General features: G+C 33.2%; 1 long non-coding RNA gene across 3 annotated transcripts; it reads right to left on the bottom strand.

Moving 5' to 3' along the window:
• Positions 1 to 99: 99 nt before the first annotated feature.
• Positions 100 to 25,452, bottom strand: LOC114804359 (uncharacterized). Of its 3 annotated transcripts, none has more exons than XR_008470221.1 (3): positions 21,661 to 25,452; positions 21,526 to 21,599; positions 100 to 474 (listed from the first exon to the last, which is right to left on the bottom strand). It is a non-coding gene; the product is annotated as an uncharacterized LOC114804359 (long non-coding RNA). The 3 variants fall into 3 exon arrangements; XR_008470222.1 differs by having other exon boundaries at positions 21,700 to 25,451; XR_008470223.1 differs by having other exon boundaries at positions 21,728 to 25,450.
• Between the last annotated feature and the right edge of the window lie 520 nt (positions 25,453 to 25,972).

Raw genomic sequence — 25,972 nt, 5'->3', positions numbered from 1 at the left:
CGTTTGCAGGAATTCGGTGTGGGCCGAGCAGGTCTCCCGCGAGTCTATGTCTGTTCGGCGGATGTTCTTGGTTGCTGTCAATTGCTTGTTGACTCTCTATTAATGTTGTTGTTGATTTTGTTGTTTAATGTAGTTGTTATGGCTCTCCTTATTGCTAGCGCTATTTGCTCGATTTTCTCGTCCTAATTTGTTGCTATTTTTCTTTGTTGCCGCCTTGTTTGTTGACGCGCAATATTTTGGCTACTTTTTATTGGACAATTTCGCCGTTTTCCGTTAATTTCGATTTCGCTCTCATACGACATTCAATTTGCCACTAAGGGTCCTTTGACATCTTGGATACATCATTGACTTAGCGCTTACTTAGTTCTAATGGCTTGATGGATTGATCGCCTTACACAACGGAGGAGCTGTTCAAAAAGTCAGGTACCCTCACCAGGTGTACATTAGCACTTTAAATCGAACTGTCCTGTAGAGCTGAAATTGAAAGAAATGAAATTATAATTTTTTATCAAACATGATTTAGGCACAGACATAAAGGTATAAATATATGTATAGAATGTTTTCATCATTGATTGATTATTGTTAATTGATTAATTAACCGACCTTTGCTCGATTAAAGCGCTGATATAGATCGATTTTCCATACAAAATACAAATCTCATTTTTCCACATTAATTTGTCTACGCTATCGCGCCTTGATACCTGACGTTAAAGCTCGTGATCTCTGCAACATTTGGTTTCAACAAGAAAGCGCCACTTCCCACACATCGCCTCAATCAATGGTTTTATTGAGAAAACACTGCGGTGAGCAGATAATTTCATGTTTTTGGTCGGTCGATTTGCCACCAAGATATGTGTGGGGATATGTAAAGTCTAAAGTCTATGCGGACAATCCTGCTTCGATTCAGCCCTTGGAGCAAAACATCACTCGTATATTCGCCAGTCGGAATAGTCGAAATACGCGAATGAGTCATTCAAAATAGTATTCTACGGATGGACCATCTTAGACGTAGCCGCGGCCAACATTTGAAAAAGATAATCTTTTATAAAATAAAGTTATGCCAAAGAATATTCTTCCGAATGATAAACATTCCCCATTAACTTTTCTGTGTTTTTTTTAAGTATAGCTCCACGAAATTTATACATACATACATGTAAATATGTATAATACATAATATTAGCGATTATTATCCAATTTTAGAAAATGTTTACTAGTTTATATATTCTTATATATTCTATTTTCTCGAGAATATATGTACATACATATAATATATAATGCAATATCAACATCAATATTAATATCGCGAGACCACCGTATATACACCGTAAATTTACATAACACAATTAATCTCTGTTACAACTCTACAAAGAGAAAGATGTCATCTTCAACTACTCACTCCCACGCTGGCGTTGAAGGTGCCTTGCTATGAACACCAGTAAATAAACAACAACAAAACAGTAGCACTTCAATAGATTATAGTTAGATGGTCGGTGGAGAATACATTTCATGTTTTACAAAATTATAAATAATAAAATCAGATTTATGTGGCGCACATAAATTATTCTAACGAGCGCAATTCATAACCATAACAGATGCTTGCTTGCTCCAAGAAGCTTAAGCGTGTAAACTACATACGTTCTCTCTGCACTCCTTTGGCTGTTCTTTCTATATATATACATATGTATGCATGTATATCACTATCCTTGCCCGCTTTACAGTGTTCATATGCGTAGGGAAAACATTACACCACAGGCTCAATTTCTACTCAATTTTTCAAGCTCCACTTACCGCTCACTCTCTTACTCTTCATGTTTCCACGCTCATTTTTCATGCTAGTCTATTATTATTATTCATATTATTATGAGTTATCCAGCTTCAGGAGAATATAAGTACGATTTATTGTAACTTAGAAATATGAAGTTGTGAACTTTAACTCCAGTTTTGCATTGTTGTGGGCGTTGTATCTTTGGAAGGCGTGGATATCGACCGATTTTGATACATAAACGGAGTTTTTTTTAAGTTCTGGTGCACAAGACTTTGGTCTGATGTTTGTCAATAGAAGGATACCGAAAAAAATATGGAGTGGAGTGAGAAGTTTAGAGATTTCGCTAGTGTCATCATCGCTTAAATGCGAACTGATATTTGAGTCTTAGAGATAAATAGCTGAAATTCGGTTGGGTTTTACTAACAAACATTTGCTGAAAGGAACAGATGTGAGTTGTTCAACATCGATATAGTCGCTTGCTTCAATATAGAATTCTAAACCATAACTGACTGATATTTCTGTTATTAACAAGAAAAAAGTAAAACAGAAAACATTTTTCTTGTATTTAAGTAGTCTTAATATTTCGGAAATGTACTGTATGTCATTGCTTATAAAAGGCACTCATGCGTAAAAGTTCGCATAAAGTCCTAAAAATGTGTATGTAATTATATTAAAAGGTTAAATCTCAACAGTAAACGCTACCAAACAGGAAGCTTACCAAATATGCCTGGTGTGTGTGTGTGCTCATATATAATAAGAATATTTAAACATATTTACGAATATGTGCGGTTAGCGGGGTCTTTGAGTGGACGGAAGAGATTTGCAAGGTCTGCCAGAGCATTTCAGAGATTGTTTTTTACAAGTGACTGAGCAATGAATCGGATTTGCATATTATTCTACCAAAATTGGCCGGGCAAAGTAAACCATGTATACCATTTTATATTGAGAGAGTAAATTAAATTAAGCTTTGCTCATAAAAAGGAAATAAAAGGGAGCTTAAACTGGAAATTAATATTGCCATATTAGTATGTTTAATGAATAAAAAAGCTTATGGGAAGTGCACAGGTATGAGTGTGCGTAGTACTGCTCTAAGCCTTCTTTCGTTTTTGTGAAAGAATGTACCGTAATGGAATACTACATAATGTTAAATTGAAGAGCGATAAAATTCATATTTACCACAAGATTTACGTCATTTTAACGGGAGATTTACGTCATTTTAACGGGTATGTTTAAATACGATTTTGTTGTAACTTATTTATAAAAAAACTATACATGTTTATTCACTATTATCTTCAATACATTTTTACATATATGTAAACTTCTCCTTGATTGTATGCTAATAATTAAAAAATACAATGCTATGTTAAGAATTATTAAGCATTAAATCGCAACCCCATCAAATTAACGGGTTGCATAAATCTACTATTAACTCGAAGATCTCCGTAACTCGAACACTTAAATTGGCAATAGCATTTAGAAGCCAAATTTCACACAAATTTCCTTCCCTAACTCGAATTTCTATAACTCGAAGTTCTGCATAACTCGAACTCTTGAAATGGCAATAGAAGGCAAAATTCATATAAATTTCCTTCCATAAATCGAACTTTTTTGTCAGGACATAATACAAAAATTTTAATTTTAACTATGGAGGCAGAGTTTTAAAAGAGTCCCTCTATATCGTACGGAGGCGAACAAAAAATATAATATTACAGTTAGGGATTGCATAAATCATCTAACAAAGACATGGGATACAAACAATAGCACTAATGCAACAAACAAAACTATAAAAAACATCTTTTAACGTATGTCCGTCAACAGTTTTGCGAAGTAAATAAATAAAACAGTGTATAAATCTATATTTTACAGCCTTTTGAAAATTGATATGCTTTAATGAAAATTCTATAACTCGAAGTCTCTCTAACTCGAAGTTTTTTGTGGATTCGAGTTTTATTTTATGGTGATTCGAGTTAGAGAAGTTCCTCTGTATTTAAATTTTCTCTTGATTAATATAAAACAAAAATAAAAATAAATAAATAAAAAGTTGTACACAAAACCCATTCAGTGCCATTTACTCACTAGGTTAAAAAAAACATGATTTTCTATACCCAAGCGAGTACAATGGGAGGGAAGAATGGGAAGAATTTTCATGTCTAATTCTGTAATAGGTGGTGATTCTAGGTCATATCTGCAGGAATAATTTCACCTAGAGAGGAGTACTTTAAGTTTCCTGACCGAGTGACGTCTCAAGTCTCATTGTGTGCATGAAGTGCGGTCAGATCTTCTTGTCTCTGGTGGCTTTTTGGTGCTGTGATGTACAATGTATATTGTTTGATGGAGTACAGACTATAAAACATCGCTCAGAACAGTCAAGGTATAAAGCAGTTTGCCGAGAAGAAACGTAAAGCTAAGAGATAACTGTTTCCTTTTTAAGTTATATTATATAGGTCCAGAAGAATGCGACTTAAATAGAAAAAACCATTTCCCAAGTAAAGCGACGGATGTAGCCGTGTAATTATTGGTATTTGCATTTGTATGAATAAATTGATGGACAGATAACCATGTGTCTATGTGTCTTGACTGATTATGTATGGAAAATGCTATAGTGATACATAAATTTACTTAGCTAAACACTATCTCAATCAGAGAACTTTGAAATATCTAACAATCACATAATGAAAATAAACTTCACAACAGAAAATATTCAATTGCTTTGCGGTATTTGGTTATAAAACGACATAACCATCATTATACATAATTTTCCCTGACCCCAAAAATGTTCAAAAATACATATTAAAAAACTTTTAGCCACAAAATTAAATTTGTTGTGCGTGCACATTTGAGTTTTTATTAAAATATAATATAATTGAAAGTAAATATAATTGAAATTTATAATAAAAGAAATAAAACGACTTCGAACTCACAAAAAGCAAACAATTACAATGTCAATTGCAGCTTTAAAAATATAACTGTTGAACATCAATTTTATTTTGATTTTTTTTAATTTTTCCCATTTCGTCAACTGTATTACGTAAAAAACGCTCAATTTATTGTTTGGCAAATACCAGCTTTCCATTGATGTATGCTCTCAGAGTAAAAAGAAACTCTGAAGTGACCCACTTTAATTGTATTGATTTGACATCATTTGTTCGCAAAGCGATTACAGTTAATTTCGTACAGTTGCGAAAGCATTTTTTTGTGATTGACATTTTTCAACTTACGAACTCATGCATTCGTATTAATATGGAAAGTTTACTACAGCCTAAAAATATATTACATCAATTTGTAGTGGGTTTTAAAAAATATAAAATTATACAGTTAAAATAAAAATAGTGTTTTTAATTTAGATTGGTACTTAGAAATGAAAATCTGGATTTTTCTTTGAATTTTGGGGAATCCTTCAGAATCAAAAAGAACCCTGTGTCATGTTATTGATGAGGCACAATCTTCTTGAACTACTAAAAATATTTTGAATGCTTTATGAACTTAAGTAAAGTAAGTTTTGTCAAACAGTTTGAAATTTGATCTTGAGAAATTTTGGTTTATATATTTGCTTGACATATTCAACATACTTACATATTTTATATGGTATAATTTTCTGGACGTTCTTTAAAACAGTACAACACATATCTATCACATATTATATCCCAAAACTACACATATGTATGCATATTATAAGCAATTTGCACAAATAATCTTCAATTACCACAGCTAACTTATTGAACTTGTGCCCTTTCTCAACAGCAAAACAAGATTTTCCACTTTGGCCTAAATGTTTGTAAATAAAAGAAGTCAAATAAAAGACACTTGCATTCAATAAATTCATATAGATACATATATATATCGGTGCTTCGGCATTCAAGTGAACAGTATCTTGGTACAACCACAAAAATACTCATACACCATTTTATATTTGAGCTTAGTACAATTTCTCAGGTTCTATTTTGCGACCTTCATGACCTTTTGTTACATAAGCCATTGAGCATGTGCTTTAAAGGTCAACATTTCTTTGTTCATCTGATTGCCAAACCGCCGAAAAAGGGATGATGATTTCAATTTGTTTCTCAACTTTGGTGGTCGCTAACAGCAAAAAAACTTATCCATAAAGTGCCAAGGAAGAAATGAAATACCTAGAAAACTTAGAACCAAAAATAAATAACTGAATTATTTATTATAGAGTAGAGGAAAGAGTTGCCAGACCGTTTTTTTGAAATAAATGTAACTCTATTAAACAATAAATTAACAGTATTGAAAATTTAAAATAAATTAAAAAAAAGTATTTCGTAGTTAGAAAATTAAAAATGCCCATTGTAGCGCGCTTGCCATACAATATTATGGAAACGAAACTTATTTGCATTTTGTTTGACACAAATGGTTCACTTTTTCCTTTTGGGTTCCAGATTTTTAAGGAAATATTTACAGAGCTCAGTCCAAGCGTTCATGCACATTTTCATCCTTTCTAATGTCAGCTCCTTTTAAGAGCTTAAAAAGCTTTTCTTTCTCCTTGTTATTTGTCGCTTCGCATATTTTATGCTGTCACCGTGACAATAGCAAAAAAATCGACTCTGAGCCCTATAACACGCTTTTATAATTTAACGATTGTTGCATGCCATGACTTTAATGTTAGTCAGCCACAAGTGCAACATATTCATTCTCAGTTGAAATATGTGCTTTCATTATGTAATTTTCACCTTTCACTGTGAAGTGTGAAAGCACTTACGAGTTTGCTTTCGTCATTTCTTTTTATTTGGAATATGATACGTGAATACATATAAGTACAACAAGTTTATGTAATAAATGGTAAAAATGCTGAGACACTTGACTAATTTCGACAACTAGATGGCAAGATTTGTCCGTCTGGGTGTGCATCGTATGAAAATTATTGAATATTGAATTTGGGGGGTCAAACTGAAGACGTTTCCTCGATATGCAGATTTAATTCTATTCCGAAATTATTGCATCACAATGAACATTTTTGAAACTAAGTGAGATCTCCAGCTAATTCTCTCCTATATGGTTTAAAAAGGAGGTATAGTCGGCTAGATTAGACATCACTTTCACAAAAAAGAAAACATGTGCCGAAAATTTTTGTGATTTCCATGAAGTTTATAAAAAAATGATATATTTATAATATTAAATTACTGAACCAAAAATATTTTTATAACAGTTGACAATTCGTATTATTTATGATCCTACAAGGAATACTATTTATTTTATTTTTTCATTTCATTCCATTCAAAATGTCCAGCAGGCTACCCTGCTAAGCAGCTTAAATATGCCGCACAATTTTAAATCAATATTATTAACCCACATAAGTTACTGCTATGTGTCCCATAAATTGAAAATCGCTATAAAAAAGCAAAAGTATGGAAATTTCAAGAACAAATATTTGAAAAATTGAAAATTATCGCATATCAGCTGTCGCCGCCGCTTGAAGAGTTTACAGCAAATGCCTGCATAAGCTTAAGAGTCTTATCAGCATTTTTGACGCCGTTCTTGATATTCACTTCCATACATACATCTACTATTCATATATAATATATGCGAATATTTGAATAAGAGCAGATTGCAAATGTACACACAGCCACAAATGTACATATATAGAAATTTGGTTTATGTTCACATTAGGGGTCAGTGGTGAATTTTTCAACTGCGAACTGCGAAAGTGCAATGAAAGGCAGCGACACTGCCCCGGGTGTCTGCCACAGAGCGCCAACGGAAAACCACAAACTTAAAACGCGCTTTATATTCGCTAGGTCACGGCACATACATACGTGTGCATTTACTTGCAGCTAAAACGCTCACGTGTCCACTTGAATCCATTTGCATGTTGCACGTTGTCGCATTCTTGGCATAGTTTTCACTTTCTTTAAGCCACTTAAGCTGTCCAAAACCACAGCCAACTAATAAAATGTGTTAAGCATTGTGTTTCCCAGCGTTTTTATGTAAATCGCTTGCACTGCGAAATGTGCACTAAAGCGTTTTCACAATTATTGTCCACGAGCTGCCGATTTTTTTCTTCTAAGAGTTCTGCCAAAGGGAGACATTTTATATAAGTGGTGACAACAACAACTTTTAGATTACTTAATACGATACTATTTAATCCTTAAAAGATTCTTTAGTTCTATATATTTTGTACTCCTCATTTTGTTAATATTTGATATTCTGATCGACAGAGCAGATATAGTTATTTTATTTATTTTAAAATTGCAACACAATAGAGACATTTGGTTTCAATAAGATAACGCCACTTCCACCACATCGCATCAATCCATGAATTTATTGAGAGAACACTTCGGTGAGCAGATAATTTCATGTTTTTGGCCGGTCGATTGGCCACCAAGATCGTGTGATATCAGACCGTTAAACTTATTCCTGTGGGGATATTTAAAATCTAATAATACCACTTCGATCGGGCAATGACTAATGTTTTTAGATGATATTGAGATAAGATTGATATTAGTAGCCTGATATGTATGCATAGGATAACATAAACGACTTACTCTTCGAATGCAAGTTTCCTGAGGTATTATTTGAAATAACCGTAAAATAAAAACGAGAAAAAACGTTAACTTCGGCTGTACCGAAGCTAATATACCCTTCACAGGTACATTTCTTTTAGTAACTATGTGTTTAAGCAAATCTAAAGACGTAAGAAAAAGTAAGTAAAAAAACAAAACATTTTACTAATACTTTTTAGCCGGGTTGTTTGCTAGAAACATTAAGGTTTATAGTTAATATGCTATAGTGAACCGATCTGAAAATTTTTTTCGGAGATTAAATTATTTCTATGAACAATAACTCACACCAATTTTCGTGAAGATATGTAGTAAAATGCGGAAGTTTTCTATACAAGCCCTTGATTCCAATCGTTCAGTTTGTATGGCAGCTATATGATATAGTGGTCCGATATCGGCAGTTCCGACAAATGAGCAGCTTCTTGAAGAGAAAATAACATCTGCAAATTTTCAAAACGATATCTTAAAAACTGAAGGACTAGTTCGTATATATACTGACGGACGGACAGACGGACATGGCTAAATCGACTCAGCTCAACATACTGATCAATTATATATATACTTCATAGGGTCTCCGACGCTTCCTTCTGGGTGTTACAAACATCGTGATAAACTTAATATACCCTGTCTGTTCAGGGTATAATAAGTAAGGAAAGGCTAAGTTCGGGTGCAACCGAACATTTTATATTTCATTAAGATAACACACAATTTGACCCATATATTCGGCATTAAGTCCAATAGAAAAACGAAAATCATCATGTATTGGATATAGGCTGAGGTATTTCCTGATTTCCGATTTCACTCATTCACAATATATGTAAGATTATATGCCAATTTAATTTGGCTAAGATATTTCACATATTAACCGATTTATAAGCTATTAAACCCATCGTATTTTTGAAAATCCTATATTTAGGTATATGAGAGCTACGCGAAGTTACGACCCGATTTTAACCATTTATGGTACAGAAAATCACTATTAGAAAAAAAATATGTCCTCTGAATTAAATTAAAATATCTGAGGGATTTACCGATATTTTCGGTGAAAAAATACCCTTATGCACTGACTTGTTCATATTCGATATCCGAGGCATTGAAAAGTTATAGTCCGATTTCGACAATTTTTTCACAATTAATCGTTTATATACATATCATATACAGTAATTGTGTAAAGTTTTATTTCGCTATCTTCATTGGTTCCTTATGTATATATTATAGAGTGAAGGAATAAGATGGAATTCAAAATTGAGTTATATAGGAAGTTTTCGTGGTTGTGAACCGTTTTAACCATATCCCACATGTGTCATCAGGGTGTCAAGAAAATATTATATACCGAATTTCATTGAAATCTGTCGAGTAGTTCCTGAGATATGGTTTTTGACACATAAGTGGGCGATGCCACTCCATTTTCCATTTTGTTAAAAATCTGAGTGCAGCTTCCTTCTGATATTTCTTCTGTAAAATTTAGTGTTTCTGACGTTTTTCGTTAGTGAGTTAACGCACTTTTAGTAACCTCTGTATGGGAGGTGAGCGTGGTTAATATCCGATTATTTTCATAGTGTATGGTGGGGTATGTAAGGGAACCGACTGCAGAATGTTTGGTTTATATAGCTTTATTGTTTTGCGAGAAAAACCAGTTAATTTCATAGCTTTATTTATAACTTAGTTATGGCACTTAATGAGTTTTCGGTTTTCGCTATTTTGTGGGCGTGGCAGTAGACTGATTTTACTAATTTTCGAAAGCAACCCTCTCACTCAAGGAACATGTGTACCAAGGCAAGATATCTCAATTTTTACTCAAGTTGTACGTTGCACGGACGGACGGACGGACTGACAGACATTCCGATTTTGACTCGTCTCGTCAACCTGATTTGATTTTGATATATATAACACTATATCTAACTCGTTTCGTTTTATGACTTACAAACAATCGTTATGTGAACAAGACTATATTACTCTCTTAGCAAATTTTGTTGCGAGAGTATAACTAGTTCTATATAAACTTTTCTTGACGATTGTAACGTCTTATGCAATATATGGCAAGTAGCCTTAAACTATCTATATCAACGATTTTTTTCAGAAATACTGCGATTATTCTAAAGACTACTTAGATTTTCCTAATACTATAATTTCAAAAGCGAAAATAGTCGAAATGAGTATCTATTGATAAAAGAAAACAATTAATAATTCGGGAATAGCAGGGATCAAACAACACAACAAAGGAAGTTTATCAAACGAATTGTATGAAAAAGTCGTTTGTATAAAATACTACTTGATTTTAAGTCAGAAAGGGCCATACAAGAGGCAGCTGAAGTCAGTTATCGACAACCGTGAGAAAGCTTAAAAAGGGTATATCAATATCTGCATTGTATCCCATTTATACGAAACAGGTTCTAGAGAAATCATAACATGACTAATTGTGGTATATATACGTTACTTTCTTTGTTACCTTTGAGCACATTTTAGTCTTATTTTAATAACTTACCTCGTCTGAGAAAAGTCTATTTGACAGTTTGAAAGAATCCAAAATTTTCGAAAATATTCCTTCAATTACCAGTTTCACAATCTTCCCTACAATATATATGACATTTTGTTTATTTCTGTTGAGCAAATAAAATAAAATTTTAACCAAATCGGTATGTTCTTTTACAACTAGTTTACAAAAGGATTCGCCCAATATTCGGATATAAACTCCAGTTGCCTAAACGAACTCTATCAGAAACTTAAATCATACCACACGAAGGGTACGCTCAACATACATATGTAGTATATGTATGTATATGAGATGCTACGAAACGAAACTTTAAGTGGGTTCATCTAATAAAAAACTGCAACAGTATTTCACTGCTATATTTTAGGAAATCAACAAAAGCACGTGCAAAAGATAATAAAATAAATGGACAGAAGTCACTCGAGTGTTAAAGCTCAGTTCTAATATGGAAACGACTCGCAGATACTTGAGATAAATGATTTATTATTGAAAAGGACGAAAATACTTTATCATTAATTTAAAATTTAAACACAATTTACAGTTACCACGCGCCAATTCTCATTTATAAATTTCCGCTTCGACGCGGCTCTACGAAAACAGGCAAATGCCTAATGCGCGGTGACATTGTCACTTTGAACTCAGGAATTCTGGAAATGTGTGCGCACACACACACGCCAACATTTTGTCATAAAATACGAAATGGAGGTGAACAGCGCATCGTTTCGCAATAACAGAAGCCACAAATTCCCGTTTGGTTTGCAACATATACATAGGTCGGTAAGTGTTGGTGTAAGTTGGCAACAAATTATTGAAATAGGCTGTCAGAAAAAGGAAACGTGGCAGCAAAAGTTTTTCACAAATAAACGGCAAACATTACACTGCTGTGTATATAGCATACACACTGCAGTGAAACAGCAAACAAGAAAGAAATAATGCTGGTTTATATTCAGAATTTTTATCCCAAAAATAAACTAGTACCAAAAGGACCTGATTTAAACATTTTGTTTGTTAAATATTACGGCGCTACTATGTACATATAGCGTTTAACTTGGGTATATGCAAACGCTTGCCGACTTTACACTGAAATTTGTATTACATATGGCAACCGGCAACTAAAGCAAGATATACGATTCAACAACAAGTCGAAATTATTAAAATTTACTACCGAAATTCGGAGTCAGTGCCTCAACTTTAGGAGGCTACGTCCAATTTTTGGTCGTCATAATCATCCTGTCAAATCAACAATTGAGCGTCTGGTGTAAAAATTTGAATCCACAGGCACAAAATGTACCGGTGACAGGGAGACAAACAAGTGGCCGTTGGCGAATCAATTAAGGAAAACTCAAATCAGTCACTCATACGTCGATCTTAAGCGTGTGGCATCTTTGTGAAGTCGTTGTGGCGAATTTTGCGTCTTTTGGCCTCCATCCTTACAAGATCAAATTGACGCATGAACTGAAGCCGCTTGACAACCAGAATGTTAATTGACCGCCTGTTAGACTTGGACTAGTTATAAAGCAGTTTACAATTTGTTCTATGCACTATCTGGTATATTCATACAGAGTAGTATATAAATACATTTTAGGGAAATAAGAAACATGGTTGAAAGAATGTTATAGGAAGCAGCAGCATACCTGTGTGGAATTCGGGTACCAACTAAAAGATATGTATTGATACAACAACTACAAAACGTGCAAAAAAGGACACACTGAAATGTGGTGAAAATAATTTCACAACTTTTAAACAGCAATAACAAATGCCAAACGAATATTCGAGCTACATTTACACGTTTACATACAAATAAATATGTATTTGTGGTGGGCTACCACACGTGCTGCTGACCCATTCGCAACTTTGCACGTAATCTTTTAGCAATAATTTATTTAATTCCAAAGTTCAATGCAGCACGAGAACGCATAAAGACACACACACCCACATATGGACAAGTGTGCTCGTATATGTGTATCCATTGGAGCCAGTGTAAATTTCATTTTGTGACGGTATGAAACTTTCATTTGGGGGCATTAAGAAGGCTGTTCGCTCGCTTGCGTAATGTAATATTAAATGCGCAGGCGAATACGCGCCGACCACAGCAGCCGCAAACATGCGAACTCGAGCGAGCGCGTCCAAAAAAACTCTGCAAATACAAATATACTTATGTATATAAGTAATATAGTATGTGTATACAATGTGACTGGGCTTACTTATAGCAACTCAACGTGCAGAAAAAGCTGAAATGCCAAAAGATCCCACCAAAGCATATTTGCGACAAATGAATTTAATAATTTTCACAATTCAGGCGACAGCTTGGCTTTAAAATATTTTATTTATTGTGTATTTTAAAAATAACTTCAACATACATACGAGTATATTGAGGTCTTTATGAATAATGATTTTTATTATACTCTCGCAACAAAGTTGCCAAAGAGAGTTTTATAGTTTTGTTGTTTGTGTCACTTAGAAATAAATAGTTAGATATGGGGTTATATTTATATAGATGATCACGATGATGAGTGGAGTTGAAATCCGGATGTCTGCCCGTGCAAGCCATAACTTGAGTAAAAATTGAGATATCTTAATAAAACTTGGTACACATATTAAATGACATAACATAACAATCTCCTGGCATCCCAATAATATGTTATGAAAATAGTCCAAACCGGGTCACAACCACCCCTACTTTCCATATGCCAGAACTTTGGAGTCGATCTGAATCGTTTACATTACAATATTTAAAGTAAGCACTAGTGAAGATATGGAACAAAACTTTGCACAAATATTGCATTTATAGAGTGGGATCGCCTTTCTAAAATTCGTCGAAATCGGTACATATGCCTTCAAGATCCTATATATCGAATATGAGGACCTCAGCGCTTCTAACAAATTTTTTACCGAAAATATAGGTAAGTCTCTCAGATATCTTGAACAAATTCAGAGGGAATATTTTTTTTTCTAATAATATGTCACCGTGCCAAAAATGAGTGAAATCGGGTCACAACTTCCCCTAGTTCCCATATACTTAAAATTATAGTTTCCAACTTTCAAAGGACTTTATACCGTATATGAATAAAATTAAATCAATAAATTGCGAGAGTATAAAATGCTCGGTTACACCCGAACTTAGCCTTTTTTTACTTGTTTTAATTTTAATTTTTTTCACATTAAATTTTTGTAATGTGTTGATCGCGCTGAGGACACGCAGATGTCACAGTAAACCGCGCTGTTGCTAGAATTTCTTTATTCCCTACATTATTATCTGATATTGTAGTTTGGTGCTCCCTGTGGAAAATAAACTGGAATTGGCTCTTTAACTGTTAACTACTGTTGCGCCGCTGGGTCATGCCACTCGCATAAAAATGCATGTTTGTGCCTCCTCCACATACAACAATCATATTTGCAGCGAAGCTTTTTGCTTCACATCCGAGTGTGAAAGTGCAAAGGCGCACACACGCACACACACATGTAAGTTGTGGGGAAAAAGCGCAAAAAATCACACTTTCGCATGAAAATGGTGCAATATCCCGGCGGACAAGTTCGTTGCGCACTTACAACACTTCTACATACAAATGCATTGGTGCTTAGATATACTCCTACATACGTATTTATGCATGAGGGCCCCACTAGAGTCCCAGCAACAAATGCTGCTTGTCGTTATGCTGCTCTTCTTTTTGTCTGTAGCATCGTCCCATGACTCATTTAAGTACGACTACAAATGGGTGTATTTATGTATCATAGTGGCGAATCGAACAAACATTTGGTGTAAATGATATAGTAAAGAATTGAAAGAGGTATTACTCCTTTGCTTAGGATTCAATTTTATGACTTTACTAGCTTTTTACCCGCGGCTTCGCCCGCAGTGGAGTCATTAAATAAGTATGAGAGATAAAGGGTAAGGGTATAATAATAGAAATGAGTCAATATGATAACTAAATTTGATTGTTTGGCTGAGATCAACAATTTTTAAAAATTACTACAGACAGAAGTTTCAACACTTTAATATATGCTTATTGAAATGCAACAACAAATGTTAAAATATATTTCACCGTCACACAAATAAATAATTCTGAATTCTAACAATTTAAAAAAATAAAATACAAAGTATTAATTTAAGATATTTTTGTAGACAATGTTATAAGTTTTCCTGTCGCGTGCAAATATGTATGTGTAAATACATAAAGCTGACCATGAGAGAAGCATGGGTTTTCTAAATGCACTCCTGATACCTGTAATGTTTGTCCTTGTGCCTTGTTTATAGTAACAGCAAAGCTAAGCTTGACGGGAAACTGAATCCTTTTAAATTGGAATGGAAAGTCAGTGGGAATAATTGGTATCCGAGGTATTATAACACTATTTCCCTTACCGACACCTGTTGAAATAGTAGCATCAAGTATGTTTTGTCCCAATTTTGTTATCCGAAGCTTTGTTCCATTACATAGCCTAGGAGCATCTAGATTTCGCATAAGCATTACTGGTACATTTAGTTTCAATTGAAGTTTATGTGACGGTACACCCGATAGTTCAAGTGAATTTAAAAACTCCACAGGATGTGAAGTACTTAGTTCCGTATCCATAATTGTATCCATTGACAAATATTCCTTCATTTCTCCCTGAACTTCGTTTAAAATGTCAGTGTTGATCCTATTAACGATTTCATTTCTTGGTGCTAATATTGCTCTTGCACACAACCACTGATCACTACACAAATTTTGTTTTAATTCCTTAAAAACATTAGCAATGAGATCCACATCACTTTTTACTAAATTACAAAATTCTCTTGACAGTGATATGTAGCCTTCAGCGTCAACGTCTAAACAACCATCACCAATTTTCAACAACATTTCTGCGTAAAGTCCTGAATCCACGTCATCTGCTGGTGTCACCCTCTGAATCACTGGGAGGGTTTGACGCAAATCACCAGCCAATAAAACCACCATGCCTCCCATTATATCTGTACTATCTCGCAAGTCCTGGAGGGTCCGGTTTAAACCTTCTATAGCCTTTTTGTGAGACATTGTACTTTCATCCCACACTAAAAGCTTGCATTCTCGCAGCATTCTACCTCGTGAACTATTTTTACTAAAATTACAGATTGGCGAATCTTCCTGTGCCAAATTCAATGGTAATTTTAAAACGGAATGTGCGTACGACCGCCGTTTAATAGCGTCGCGGCAATACCTGACGAAGCTACGGCAACTGCTATTTTTTGGTCTTTTCTGACGGACATTAATAATAAGTTTAGTAAAAACGTTTTTCCAGTTTCTCCTGGTGCATCGAGAAAGAAGAGTCCACCACTACCGGAGTCTATTTTACGTAAAACTTGATGGAAAACATGATTTTGCTCTGGAAGTAAATGAGGAACTAATTCTGTCACTTGATGTTGCAGTGCTATGAAATCATAATTTAGCTCTCGTGCAATTTCATTCTCAAAATCATCCATATTGTCTCGTCGAGGAAAAAATAAATTTTTTGACAAACAATTGTTTTATCTTTCGTAAAAAAATGTTTATTAATATAAAGTACCCTATGTTGCTTCTAGTACCTTCAAGAGTATATGTACAATGTTTCAAGATGATCGGTTCAGTAGTTTTTGCGTGAAAGCGTAACAAACAAACTTACATTCGCATTTATAATATTAGTAGGGATTGTTGTTCGCATGCGAAAACTTTTTTGTCAAAATATCCGAAGTTTCAAACATAGGGAGTTCAAAAAATGGCAAAACGAAGATGACTTACATATATGTATATGAATTTATGTGGGAAGGTGGCAGTATTAGAAAATAATTGTTTGGTAAGGATCGAGATTCAGAATTTTAACGCTTATTTTTCTTTATTATACGAACTTAATTCAAGACAGTTCCGAAACAGAGTTGGGTTGGAGTTATTATCAAGATTTTTGTTCATCAAATACTCAGTAGCCAATAGTAATTTAATAACGAGGAAATTATTGGAGAAAAAAGGTTAAATTTCCGATACATTTTTGCTTGATGAGTAGAAAGTGTGCTTCAGTGAAAGGTATGAAAAGAGCATAAATTAGATCAAATTAGGTGATAAAATATTAAAAGTTTGTAAAACATATTAAGATATTATGATCCGTTATTGATACTTGATACACAAGCGAAATTTGTAACTCATATGGAGCAGTGATTTTGAGCAATATTTACGCGAATTGGCAAACATCGTTTACAGCACTTAACGGTTTTAAATTGTTAGGAATTCTGTACCATAAATCGAAAAGAGTCTTTGAATAACAATGTATGTATGTAATCTCGTAGTCCTTAGCGCAATTTTCCAAATAATTTCCATACAACTTCTATTACGAGTATGACTTCACACAATAATTGAACACCTGCTTCCTTGCACTGTGATGCAGTTCACCACACGAATAGAATTCCAAACATCCAACTGAAATCTGTGTTCATACATACAAGGTATCGAGAAATTTTAAGTGGCCGAGCGAAGTTCAAGCAAGCAGTAAACGAGCAGCCATGTCTAATAACTGCGGTTGGCAAGAGGGAAAGCGGTAGAAGGAATTGTGTTGCGGTCAATACTAAGTCATCAAAACGTGAACGTGTTTGAGTGTGTGAGCTAATGATTAGCTTGCCGTGTCTGGAACTAAATCAACAAATGGCAAAGTGTTTGAAGGTGCAGAAGCGATTTTCATGAGAAAACGTATGCTTGTAAATTCTGTGCGGAGAAGTGGTGTGTTTTATTTTTCTGTTATTTTAATATTGCTTTAACCATTTGGTGATACCTAATCACAATGATTATTATATTTAATCATCAGTCAAAGTTTGTTTTGAATAAAGTACATTAAAGTTAACTACTGAAATTACTTAATTAATTAATTACTGAAATTACTCAAATTTCAAGCGAAAGATCTGATATAACCGCAGTTGAGCCATCAGAAAAATTATGAAAAACATAATGGAGAGTTTTCGTTTCAACGTTCTACATGGATTCCTCTTCTCCATCAGATTTCGAGAAAAAGGTGCTAAACAAAATGATTTCCCCATATGAGATGTTGCGAAGAATTTAATCTCACCGTAAAAAATAGCCTCTATATTTTCGTGAGTACCTGGCCGAATGAGCTCAGGCGTGTGTGAGTAAAGGCAGCATGGCAGCTTTTACATGGATTCAAGGATGTGGGCGTGCAACAGGACATCTATGACCGTCACAGCTGAAGGCTTAACATTTGTGGCTTTGTGCGCGTACGCTTGTTTACGAACAATGCAGTAACAACAAACACAAAGTAAACCTGCCGACAACAATGTGTGTATGCAATGTCTACAAGGTGAGCGAACGTGTTGCACTAATTGTTGCGTGTAGCTTTCATTGCCTGCGATGACGGCGGCACTCAGACTGACTGCGTGGCAGGCGAAGAGCCAAGCATGGTACTACACACGAGTGAGTGATTGCATGTTGCCTGTTATACACCGTTGCATTTATCATCATCATCATCTATATATGTATGTAGTGCATCAGTGCACGTAAGTGTATCACATATATATATACGAGTATATGTAGGTTGGTGTGCTTGTTTGCACTTATTTGCCGCAATGCTACAGCTCAGTATGAATGCTTTCTCAAATGGTTCACGTAGGTGTGTGGCATTTACGCACAAGTGGCACTTGCTGCAAATTGTTGTTATTCTATTTAAGTAAATTATAATTAGAATTTCGCACTCATATTCGAAATGCCAATGCGTATGAGTCGCGCAAGAACGCACATAGAATGCAGTCAATGTAAACAATGTTGTGGCACTGTGTCTTGACCGCGTGCAGAAAAAGTGATTCAGCACCAATGCAAGCGTGAGTCCACTGCGTGATTCCACAAAAAAAAAATAAGAAAGCAAAAAATTAAATTAGAATCAAAATGTAAATATTACAGCGTTTTATTGTTTTGTTATTTTTAGGTGGCCACGCAAATTTCGCAGCTCGCTAATAGTTTATGCTGCATAAATATTTATTTAAGTGGCAAAACAAAATTATTAAGCACGGAGCGGCAGCGTTGCGCAGTAGCATCAATGTGCGAATTATTAAAATGACCTTGTGCCCGTTTGGCGCTCGCACATTTGTCACTGCCACAAATGGCACTCAAGTGACAAGATGACAAGATGGCGCAGTGGCAGCGCCGCCGTGCCACGACACGGCTAATCGAGCCACCCACTCAATTAAGCGGTTTTTATGCGCTGCTATTCGTGTGTGTACATGTGTTTATATACTATATATGTACATATACAGTTATTAGTTAATAAATTTCACGCTGCTGCTGCGCCGTTTGCTCGCTCTTGTGACTTAATTGTGCAGAACACCGAGGCTTTTCATGGCTGCGAGCGGGAGCTATTGTGGGGAAGTGTAGATCTGTGGTTACAAGTATAGAGTGCAGTAGTTCGTAAGTGGGGAGGTGTGGAGAGTAAGTACTAAAGGGCCGCTGAGCTCTGACAGATTCAAAGTTAATATTTTTGTTGTTCTCATGGTTTCTAAGTAAAAATTATGTGTCGCCCTTGTGGTGTATTGCTTCTCAATATTAATTAAAACAAGTAAGGAAGGGCTAAGTTCGGGTGTAACCGAACATTTTATACTTTCGCAATTTATTTATTTAATATTATTAATATAACACACAATTTGACCTACATATTCAACATATATATGGTATAAAATCCATTGAAAGTGGGAAGCTCAAATTTTAGGTATATGGGATCTAGGTGAAGATAAACCCGATTTCACCCATTTTTGGCACGGATACATATTATTAGAAGAAAAATATTACCCCTGAATTTCTTCAAAATATCTTCTCTAGTGCTTACTGTATATATTATAAGGTAAACGATTCAGATGGACTTCATAGTTCAGGTGTATAAGAAGTAGGCGTGGTTGTGAACCGATTTGACCTATTATCACAACATATCATTGGAATGCCAGGAAGATATTATAAACCGAATTTCGTTTAAATTGAGCGAACGGTTTCGGCAATATTGTTTTTGACTCAAAGGTGGGCGGAGCCACACCCATTTAAAATTTTGTATACCAATTTCAGTGCAGCTCTTCTGTACCTTCTTTATCATGAAATTAAAGGTTTCTAGTGTTTTTCCTTACTGAATTAAGGCATTTTTAGTAGTTTTCAATATAACCTTTGTATGGGAGGTGGGCATGGTTATACTCCGTCCATTTCCACTATATAGTAAGGTAGTATGTAAAAGAAAGTCTATAGAGTTTGGTTGATATAGCTTTAGTAGTTTACGAGATATGTGCAAAAAACTTAATAGTAGGCGGGGCAACGCCCACTCTCCCACAAAACTTACATCCAAATATGCGTCTTCCTAGTGCGATCCTTTGTTCCAAATTTTATATCATTATTCATGGCTTAGTTATGGCACTTTATCTGTTTTCGGTTTTCGTCATTTTGTGGACGTGGCAGTAGGCCGATTTCGCCCATCTTCGAAAGCAACCTTCTTATGGCGCCAAGGAATATATGTACAAAGTTTCATCAAGATATCTCAATTTTTATTCAATTTATCGCTTGCACAGACGGACGGATAGACAGACATCCGGATTTCAAATCTACTCGTCACCCTGATCACTTTGGTATACATAACTCGGTCGATTACTTGAAATTTTATATATTTAAAAGCTGTCGGAGACTAGGTTTGTGCATGACTACAGCTTCGTGTCTAATAACAACTTTTCTCTGAAGCGGTAATTACTGATTACATTTTTAAATTGTAAAACCTTTCGGAAGAAACTGACTGATAAATCCACTAAGATAATGTATAAAGTTATACAATATTTGTTGCGTAATGGTTCTAAAGTCACACTGAAAAGATCCAATCAGTTCGCTGACGGTGGTATTTAGTCTTTAACACAATACGCGATAGAACCTTATATGCGATATTGAGGAGGTTTGTCCCACGGTAATTGGCGCAGATTGTGGGATCATCCTATTGTAGATTGGACAGTTGAGATTTTATAATCTTCCACAAAATTGTGCGATAGTACACCCGGTACAGCCGTACAATACCTTGAATTTATCTGTAGTTATTGAAATATAGTTTTATTTAGACTAGTATTATTTTATTATTTATTAACCCTCTGTTTGTAGCTTTTGAAATATTTACTAAAGTCCTCAATATACTGATGTTAGTGTTCTTATAAGCACATACAACTCGAATAAACTTTTAATTTGAAACGTTGCATAAACTTCCATGGATTCTTACGAAATGTAAATTTTATTATTTAAAAATTCAATTTTCGCCTTTTCATTATGTTGCACACTTTGCATCGAAATAATTACATTAAAAAAAAATATTAATCTTTTTTCCAGAAATTATTTTGATAAAAGCTGCGTGTGCACTCATTCATTAAATTGAACGAGTTAAATGCCATTATTAGTGAGTGCCGTTATTCAATATTAATTACCAATTCAGCGATTTTTAATGCGGTGTTAAAGTGAAAATTTCATTCACACTTTTTAATAACAAAAGGCAAAAGTAATTAAGGAAACTATTTTCGATTGAACTTCACTATAAGCGGATTCAATGAATACCAGTGAATGCAAACGTGCATATGTAAATATGTTTAGGAGTTGTTTAACGGTAAATATCTCCAACATTGTGCTATTTTTTATAGAATATTATCTAATAATTTTTGAAAAACATATGTAAGTTTATACGTTTATAAAAATTATTAGTGTAATCATCAAGTATTTTTAAGAAATGTTGCATAAACACTTTTAACACTATTAACAAGATTGACATACCATTTAAAGTTCTATAACAGTGCTATAATTTCGATTCCAATTTCTGTTTTTATTTTCAAACGTTCATCGATAATCTGCAATTAAAACAAAAATATATAGTGTATATATATATATACACTCACAACTCCACTTTACATTTCACTTGTTTAAAAAAATTGTTGTTAGATTGCTTACAAAATAAATTTACAAAATTACGACTCACTACGTTGTACATTGAATGTTTTTGTTTTTCAGTAAATCAGCTTTTTTTAAGATTTATCACAACAAAATTATAACGACGTTTTTCATATTTTTTTGAAATTTTCATTTATGACAACTTTTGAGTATAAACTATTTTATAATTTTCCATCAGACAGAAGTTCATATATATGTAGCTATTAAATTTTCCCAAATCATAAGATTTTGTGGACTTTGGTATGGTTTAGATCCCTAGATAAACCAAACTATTTATGGAAACATAAAATTGATGATGAATTGAAATTACGAAGGTCTACATTCTACATCAGTAAAAAATGTGTTCGCCGCCGATATTAAAATCGTATAAATTTATTTTCAAATATTTATATTTTCTTCTGTTTTATTTAAAAAAATCTTCACATTGATATAATACAAGAGGGTATGTTGAGTAACACAGTTTCTGTCTATTCTCTGTTTGTTTTACCTATACCTTTTGTTCGTTCCATTAGACACTAATCAAAAACATATTAACTATTTTCTGAATTTATGCCAAAATGAATGCGGCCAGTTTATTAAATCGAACTCTATTTGAAGTATTACAAATTTTTTAGTTTACTTTTCTATATAAAAAATACATTTCTGTATATCTGTATACGTACATACATTTATCATCATGTAGCATAAACTATAAACATATATTAACATACATTTTTGTTTACTCTAATTAAAAGTGATTAGTACTAAATATTAATTATTTTAATTGATACGGAATTATGTTCACATACACATAAGTACAAATGCATTTATAAAATGTGCAAAACATGAACACTTTTTTGTGTCCCTCTCAATGGCCAATTAATTGAAAATGAAAATTGAAATGCATAAATTTCTTTACAAAACACCAGCTGTGATAAAAACCGAAGCGAGCTTTGTACTCAGGCAACTTGTGCTATTAGGTATTTGGTTCAAATAAAGTCAGTGTTAGATGCCTTTATATTATTTTATATTCATATAACAAGTAAGGAAGGGGTAAGTGCGTGTGCAACCGAACATTTTATACTCCCACAATTTATTGATGTAATTTTATTAAGATAATACGCAATTTGATTCGGCATAAAGTCTATTAAGATAACAAAAATTATTATATATAGTAGATATGTATATGAGGGCTGAGATAATTTCTAAATCGATTTCACTATTTTTCACCACCAAATACATTATATCCAAGACTATAAGCCAATATGATTTTGTTAAGGTTCCACCGGATGTTTCAAACCCCGAATTTTAGGTATTAGAGCTAGCGGAAGATATAACCAAATTTTACCCACTTTTGGCAAAGAGATACAATATTAAAAGAAAGGAATTTCCTTTAAATGTCTTTAAAAAATATAAGGGATGTATCAAAATTTTCGGTAAATCCATAGGCACCGAGGACTTCGTGCTCGATATTTTAGGCCTTTAAAACTTATAGTTCGATTTTGACAATTTTTAATCCAGCGATGTTACATCTCCAAAGCAGTATTTTCAAAGTTTTATTCCAATATTTTTATTGGTTCTTGATTTATATTACAAAGTGAACGAATCATATGGAATTCAAAATTTAGCTATCGTGGTTGTGAGCTACTCTGTACAACATGTCGCGAAAGTATAAAAGGTTCGTAAAATTGTTGCCATTCTAATTTATCTCTTCCCAAATATAATACAGGAATCTGTCGTATATAAATAAGTTCGTTTAATAAATTTTGAAGAAATTTATCTAAAAACCAAAAAATTATATAAGTGAGTTCCTACCGAATTTTGTCCTTCCCTTCTTAATTTAATTTTTATGTTTTATTTTTTTGTTTTTGCTGACAAATTGTACGTGTAAATGGAATCATTGAATAGTAATGAAATGAAAACAAGTTAGGCATCACAAACAATTAACGCCGATGCGATATCTACACATACATGCACATGTGCTTATTGAATTTATTGTAAGTTTTTTTAAGAATATGCAGAATTGAATTGTAATTGAAAAGTGTTCGACATCTTTAAAGCGATTTTAATTACAACTCGTAAGAAACTGATACAATACACGAAGCTGTTGCTGTTGCTTAGGGCGCTGAGACATGCTTTTACAAACACACAGTAAGCGTATCAGCTCGTTAGCTTTTTATCAATATTAGATGTTTGTTAGCACGTATTTTTATCACTCTCTCACGTGCCATTCCAGCTGCATTTGCTCGCATTGACAACGGATGTTCTCATGTATCATCATATATATCTTATATATACATATGTATTGAACTGTATACGTATGTGTAATGGCGCAGCAACAAAAAAGAGCTTCCACCAATTTGACGGAGGTAGTATTTCAGTTGTAGAAGAACGTGTACTACCTCTTATTAGCTGTTTGAGTTTCTTCCGTTACTTCTTCCAGGTTTGCACAAACAGCAACAATATGAACTTGTTGTTACCAACTCGGCAGCATAAACAAATAACGGCAAACATCGACGATGTGAGTAAATGATAAATAGGAAACAAGTAAAATGGAATGGAAAACAAAAACAACAATCCAATATTAAATGAACTCGTGCGGGTACTTATGTGAGATACACGCTAAAAGCGAATAGTGAACGAAAGCGGAAATTAAAAACGCATTGTTTGTACTTTTGCCACTGCATTAAGTTGGAGATTACAACAAAATGTATGATTTTAGGAATAAGCAAACCAAAAGCAGTATATAGTTTGGTAAATAATTTTTATTTGCTAAATAATGCGAAATGTTTATATTATATAATTTGATGCAGTAACAAATTTAAAATATTTTTTTTCCTGAATTAAAATATATAATTATATAAAAATGCCAAAAAATTAAGAATATGGTAGATTTTTTTTAATTATATTAACTACTCCGAAATACTTAAAACAGCGACCCTGCAATATACTAACACCGCTTAACTAGTGAATAATTATGGTCTTCAAGTTTTCAAGAGTCTTATGAAAAGCCAGAGCTTTATTACAAAAGAGTATTTTAGGTCTTGGAGTATTACTTTGAAAACTTTTAGTTACAATAAATAAATTAAAAGATTTTGATAAAAATGTCTTGCCTTTTGAACAAATCTCATGTGTAACTTCCTAATATGGAAACGTGTCCTCAATGCTCAGCACATCATACTCTTCTTAATTACTAAATATACTTGTATTTATTACAAATGTTTTAATAAAATATTTTGAAACGATCCATTCTTTTAGTTACAAGACCTTATTTAACGAAAAATCTGTATCCTTTACAATATGACCCACTGTACTAAACTTTTTTTCGACACAAATTTTAATTGAAAAAAAATATCGGATTTCAGATCAGTATATAATCCTTAAAAAAGTAAAACTTCCTCTTTATTAAATTTTTGAACAAATCTCTAAATATTATTAGAATTGAAATTATTTCTTTTGAACAAATTAGTACCTATGATACACGAAACACTAACGTATAAACAAATAACCACACACACGTTTTCTTCTAACATCTACGAAGTAAATAAAGACAAACAAAATAATGTATATAAGAAGTATAGAATATAAAAGTGCGTCACCATTTCTGTCTGTATGTATTAGTTGGAGAACTTTGACCCGCTCAATTCCGAACGATTTTTAATACGAATAGGTTCACACCGAATCAACGCGAGTTGTTAAAATAGGAAACATAGGAATTTCCTAACGTCGTTTATTACTAATATGATGATATAGATATTGATATAGATATAGATATAGATATAGATATAGATATAGATATAGATATAGATATAGATATAGATATAGATATAGATATAGATATAGATATAGATATAGATATAGATATAGATATAGATATAGATATAGATATAGATATAGATATAGATATAGATATAGATATAGATATAGATATAGATATAGATATAGATATAGATATAGATATAGATATAGATATAGATATAGATATAGATATAGATATAGATATAGATATAGATATAGATATAGATATAGATATAGATATAGATATAGATATAGATATAGATATATAGATATAGATATAGATATAGATATAGATATAGATATAGATATAGATATAGATATAGATATAGATATAGATATAGATATAGATATAGATATAGATATAGATATAGATATAGATATAGATATAGATATAGATATAGATATAGATATATAGATATAGATATAGATATAGATATAGATATAGATATAGATATAGATATAGATATAGATATAGATATAGATATAGATATAGATA

Source organism: Zeugodacus cucurbitae, chromosome 3 (assembly GCF_028554725.1).
Source record: "Zeugodacus cucurbitae isolate PBARC_wt_2022May chromosome 3, idZeuCucr1.2, whole genome shotgun sequence".
In the NCBI taxonomy this organism is placed as follows: domain Eukaryota; kingdom Metazoa; phylum Arthropoda; class Insecta; order Diptera; family Tephritidae; genus Zeugodacus; species Zeugodacus cucurbitae.
Note: the sequence above shows the minus strand (reverse complement) of the source record. Positions and strands in the feature narration are given on the sequence as shown.